The sequence below is a fragment of the Lathyrus oleraceus genome, chromosome 4, assembly GCF_024323335.1.
Source record: "Lathyrus oleraceus cultivar Zhongwan6 chromosome 4, CAAS_Psat_ZW6_1.0, whole genome shotgun sequence".
Classification (NCBI taxonomy): Eukaryota; Viridiplantae; Streptophyta; class Magnoliopsida; order Fabales; family Fabaceae; genus Lathyrus; species Lathyrus oleraceus.
In genome coordinates, this window is record NC_066582.1 from 440,556,973 (window position 1) to 440,563,886 (window position 6,914).

The following is a 6,914-nucleotide window of genomic DNA, read 5'->3' on the forward strand; positions in this document are numbered from 1 at the left end:
TCAGGAACCAAACCATCCAAAAAATTAAAGATAGAACCATCTTCTTAATTAGAATTTTCGGAAATTTGATATTGAAATATATTTTATGAACTTTTTAGCACCAGAATGAGTTTAAGTATGAAGTTGTTAAGAACATGATATGTTTTGGTTGTAGGATGTGTTCTTACTTTTTTGAAGTGTTTATTTTGTGGGATTACAATTGACATTTATATTTCATGTATGGTTTAAAGGATGATAATGAGTATTTAATTCATGTGTGTGAAATTATTCAAAATCCTATGTTGTTATGTTGAACATTGTGTTTTGTGTGTTCTTTCAACTACAAAATTTATATGAGTATCATATCTTCAAATGTTAATAAGTATTTTAAATTGATAACAAAATACGTTGTCATCTTATGAAATATGTGTATACGACTAAATTATAAATAGATTATTGCATGTCATGTTTGGTTTCAGCATGCCTAATGGTGTTAGAAATTAAAAAAACAATTACATAAAAATTTATTATGAAATCCTTCAAAACTAATTATAGAAAACACATAGAAACACATTTTTTTACAATTTTTTTCAAAGTCTAATACATATGTTAAAATTGCAGGTAGTTCAGAAATGTTGGAGCAATGTTTGAATCTTGCATTCAACTGAATTAAGGATTTATAAAAAAACAAGGTATAATTATCATATACAGTGAATTGTCTTTTGATTGGTAATGGAAAATCTACATTGTTTGTTTGAAATGATTAAGTTAAGCATGCAACTATACTTTTTACCAATCTCACGTCATCATATATAGTATTATAACTCAACATATTTAAATTATTTATTTGCCAAAATATAGTTGGGGGTTGAAATGAATAATTATGTCCACTGCCTCCTTTATATTGGCTAGGTCAGTGGAGTATTAAAATAATTCAGCCGTAAGATAATTAATGTTATGCATGATTTGTAATAAATCAATAAGAATATCAATTCTTTATACATTTAGTTGTACAAGAAAATGATTGTAAATAATTAAAGTGGGCTAAGAAAATGGGCCCCACTAAATCCCACTATATATTATATAAAATATAATTAAAAAATTGATTCAAATATATCAAAATACATTAAAAAAGAGTTTTTCATTGGGTAAGGTGATGTATGATATGAGTAATTTCCAATGGGTGAATTATTTTATGGATTTGGGATAAAAAGAGAATTTTGAAATCTTGAATTATGGTGTGGATTTGGAATAAGAGGTGGATTTCCAAAATATGGGGTGTTTTGTTGATTTGGGATACAAAGAGGACTTCCATCATTTTGCATAAAATTGGAGCATGTGTTATGTTGATTGAGGTTCATTTTCAAATGAAATGTGTACACACAAAAATTAAAATTAAATAAAATAAATTGGTCAAATTTAGACTAGATGTGAGTGCAAAATATGATAAAATAAATTACCTATTTATACTACTAAAAAATATTACCGTTACTGGACTTATTTTTCACAATTTTAACTAAAATTGTGAACCTTTTATTTCAATATCTTTTGTTGCATTAAACCTTACTGTATCAATTGCAATTAATTTCAACATTTGGTAGTATTCATTACTATATTTTAAAACAAATGAGGTTCTGGTATTTCTTTGACATGATTTATGTATTTTGGTTAAATAATCATTTATTATGAAGGTTAATATTTGCGCTTTTATACCTCAAATTAGTAACAGATTGGAAAATTTCATCCATTACTAAATAAATATATTTTTATTTCTTATGTCCAAAATCTCAATGATAAATGGAATGTTTATTCATAACATTAACAATGGAATGTTTATTATATATCAATATACCAATAAATTGTAAAAATATTTTTGTATTATATTTTTTGATTATTTCCTTAATATAGTATAAAAAAAAATTAAGCAAATTATATTACTATAAATTAATAATGTTTTACTTTATTATGTCCAAAACTGGAAAAAGTTATTTGTGGAAAATTTTTGAACCCATTTATTGATCATTTAACATCCATTACATTAAAAAAAACTCTTATGCAATAAATTTGTGTACGTTGATCCAACTATATATATATATATATATATATATATATATATATATATATATATATATATATATATATATATATATATATATATATATATATATATATATATATATATATATATATATATATATATATATATATATATATATATATAAACAAAAAATATATTATATTTTAATTTTTTTTAAATAAATTATTGCACTTGCGCAACCCGTGCGAACGCACGGGTCCTTTACTAGTATCAATAAAAAAACATTATGTTGCCTTACTAATTTCGTCTTCCAAGTGTCTTATGCGTCTCGCATATGTTGTTTCCCATGATATTGCACCTTCATTACAGTTCTGTCTCTAGTGATCGGTGACGAGAGACAATGGACAATTGGGTTTCAACTTCAGCTAAACATAATGACTGTTGTTAATAAAACTAACTGTAATAAGCTTATGTCTACTTGTAGCTATGGATTGAAATACCACTAATGGGAAGAAAGTGATGTTAAGGTTCTTGGACAACGAGATCAATATGACATTGTATCTAGAAGAAATAGGGTAACCCATATGTCGCATCCTGCGAAAAAACAACCGGCGGGACTCAAATAAAAACACAACACAGAGCCGCCACTGCGCGTTATTTATCCCAAGATAGGGAAAGGAAACGCTCAGAGAAACCTGGAAAGGAAATGGTCTCGCGACCAAAGAGAAAGGGTAAGGGAGTCGGTTACGCAAGGGGAAGGTATTAGCACCCCTCACGTCCGTCGTACTCGACGGGATCCACGTTCTAAAATAAAGAATAGGTTGCTAAACATCACACACACACACGGGGAACGCAGGTGGGGTTAAGAGGAACGAGCTCGATAGGGTATCGCACCCTATGCCTACATATCTTGTCTGGAACAAGAATCAGAGCCACTGTAGTTCGGCTTACGCACGCCAAACAACACAAAACATACAAACAAACAAGGGTGGCAAACATAGAGCCCGACAACCACTGGATGGAATTACGTCGGCATCCGAACCAAAACACACTCAAAAGGGCAAACGTGGAGCCCGACAGCCAATCACTGGGCTTACGTCGGCATCCGAACCAAACACACAATCAGATAACAAGCAAACACAAATAAAAAGAAAAAGGTTGCCCGGAGTGGTCTCGCACGACCACCTGCCTACATACCTCGTCTGGAACAAGGATCAGGGCGATGTAGTTCCCCCTCAAGGGACTGAATTACTAGCCAGAAACCAGGGGAAGACACACTACTAGGGAGCTGGACTCGAGCCTAGTGTTGTCATGCATCGTTGCCCTAAGTTCAGTTTTCTATCCTACTTGCATAAGCAAACTACTCCTATCCAGGAAAGAAGCAAGCATACAAGCATACAACATAATTCAAGCATACATCAAATGAGAACAAGCATCTCAAACAGATATCCACATAGCACGCACTATAACCAAACAAGTGGCTCACACAATAGGTTTGACTGCCTCAGCAAGTCATCTGTACGGGCTGTGTTTGCTCTTAACCTTGCCATTACGAGGCTAAGGTGAAGCAGATGAAAAGGTGAAGTGAGGATCAGACCTCACAGCTCTTATCCCTGACCAGGGAGAGCTTCTGACAAATGAGCATGGGTCCAGAATAGGGGAACCCTTCTATACTCAGAGACTCTGACACAATGTGCACTGCACAAGATCTTGGGCTTGTGATCTCAATGCTACAACCATGTAATGGGAGCAAGGAGAAGACTCAACTGAATAATGGGGGATAGATTGCATATCCCTACCTTCCACCAATTGCCTTGATTAAGGACTTTACCTGCTTAGGCACAATATTAAACAATCACAATCATCGCCTCTTAAGGAGGACTTCAGACATTTATTTGCCCGGCCAAATAACAGACCGGGTCTCCAGACTACATGAAGTTAGGAAGTTATACCTCGATGCAAGTTGCTTAAGCAAAGCAAAGCAAAAGTTCACAAGGAACTGAGCAACTAAAAGTACCTGGAAACAGTCAAACACAGTTAGTACTCAGACATACCAAAATAAACAGCAAGTATTAATCAGTCAGACTATACAAACTAATGCACAACAAAGGCAAGCTATGAGCTCAAGCCCAAACTTCACAACCTACAAAACAAAGTTGTGTTAGTGTACAAACATCAAACAACATCAATTGAATTGACTTGGATCATTCTCCATACACATTGCACCTTTTCATCCTGAAAAATCAATCAAATGTTAGCAACTAGACCACTAGGCCAAGCATAGGGTCCAAAGGTGACAAAAATTCCTAAACAACAAGGGATATCCAACCAAACTCAAATTAATGTCAAACAAAAGCCAACACAATTAGTCCCATGTCCATATCATTCATTATATTTATTTCATGCACAAAACAAGGCAAACTAGTTCAAATGGAGCACCAAACATCCAAACAGAACTATTGCATTCAAATCCATATCAAAACAAATCCAAAAAATCTCAAATAAATTACACCTAAACAGGACATATTTAAGGTCTAGCATGTCAAATTTTAGCCTAATTGGACAAAGGAAACCATGTCAATGAAAATCAACAAAAACAGACACAATTACATGCTCCAAATCACAACATCAACACATGCTTCCACTTCAAAAATTCATAACTCAATGAAAACAGTAAAGAAATGAGTGAGACCAAAACAGGGATGTCACATCATGTGTCCACAACAAGCATATCAAATTTCATGATCATTCAATACCATATGAGCATTTCACAAGGATATTTCAAACACATGTCACACAAGCTTGCACATTTGACCAACAGAGATGAAAAATAGCAATCAAATTGAAAATGCCACATAAAATTCCACAAAAATTCACGTAGCATCTTAACATGTTAATGAATCTCCATGTAAAATTTCACATCATTTCACCAAGTCTAAGTCACTCAAATAAATCCAGCAAGTTGACATAATGAGGTGTGACACAAATTGTCACACCTAGATTCCAAAATTCATAACTCAAACACCAGGAATCCAAAATTCATGAAATTTACATGTAAATAAGCATCAACCAGTCTACAATCACCACAAAAATTTTCAAGAATTTATTTCACAGCATGAGGATTTCACAATGAATATGGTAGAATGTACCAAAATTGCACACATGTTAATCAACCCTAGGTCAAACTAAATTCTCTCCTAGCACAACTTCAATCAATAGGTCAACAAAATTCTACAGGGAATTAGGAAGTCATAGAAAAAATCCTCACATTTTTTCTGATTTTTAATTAATTTTTTATGAATTTTTTAAAGTGTTTATGATTTTTTACAATTTTTATGAATTAAATTAATTAATTAAAAACACCAGTGGCAGAGTTGTAATTATGTGGCGCGGGAGCGGGAAACAGCGTATTTGAATTTTCAAATGGAAATGTGGATCAAACACTGTTTTGCGCAGAACTTCATCGTCTCTTTCCCCAGCCACTCAAGAACACGCTAATTTCAAATCATCACCAAAATGGACAAGTGGATAACCGTTGGACTCGTCTCACTACACACAATCCAAATATCAACCTAATTCGACCTAACTGTTCCTAAATCTCTCAAATCGATCGACCTAGGGTTTGGTTACATATCTTCAAATCCAGATTTCTTAAGCTATAGTCATCTATTCACAAAACTGGAAGCATCACGATGCTCTACATGCCATACACTATAGAACGCACATACTAATTCATAGAATCGTGATGGTCGAATTTCGAAGTACCTGATATGGCAGTGCTGTTCTTGATGAGCTTTGCGCGCTTTCTCCTCAAACAGATGCAGTATGAGCTTGTGGAAGTGAGATACAAAGCTTAGATTCAATTGATTTCACTCCTAATGCTTGAATTCTCCAATTCACCATGGATGCTTCATGTGAGACAGTCACGATTCATGGCTCTTTTCAATCCAAACTTCACAAACAGTTGGAGATGATGATGAAAGGAACTTGCAGCAAAAGGAATTTCCAAGATTGATCAAGGATTGAAGAAGTTTGATGAATTTTTAGGTTTTGTGTTCTTGAGGAATTTGAGAGAATTGGATGAGTTTTTGGATCTGATTTTGGGAAGTGTGATTTTTTGTTATGATTATTGGATGATTAGGAATTTATATGGTACCTTAATCCATGCTTAATTACACACATTAGCCAAATTGCATTTGATTAGTGAAATGTTAATTTTCAAGTAAGGGCAAAAATGTAACTTCCTAAGCCAGCTCATTGCCACCTCATGGACAGCTCACACACTCTCTAAATGACATGTGTGAGCTGTTGCAACTTGTCTCACTCTCATTGGATGTGTATTCTTCATTTTCACCATGTGGTAGCTTATGCTCATTTTCCAAATTCCATTTCAATGGCCAATTTTCAAACCATAAGCCTTGGCCATGTTATGATGATTCCAACAAATTTCAAATGCCATTTATGAGGTGTTGCAAAAACCCCCACTCAAAAATTCCAATTATCTCACAAGTTGGACAATTTTGCCCTTGGTCCATTTTAACTGTCCAGTTGAAAATTGACTTTTTGCCTTGACCACTTTTGAGAAAATCCAATTATGCACCATGAAAATACATGTCAAATGGAGTTTGTGCATATAAAGAACTTGCAATTTGGACAAACCATGTGGAAATTATGGCCTCCTGATTATGGGTCATTTCTGAATTTCACTGAGCCATAACTTTCCAACCATACATGGGAATTTCAAGTTTTTGGACTTTTTGGAAAGGTGAGAACAAGATCTACAACTTTCATGTTGAGCAAATTTTCATTTGAAGCTTCCTTGGACACGTGGTCTTGAGGTCCAAAACTTTCCATTTTTGGAAACTTCCATTACAAGTCACTTTCTATTTTTGGCAGT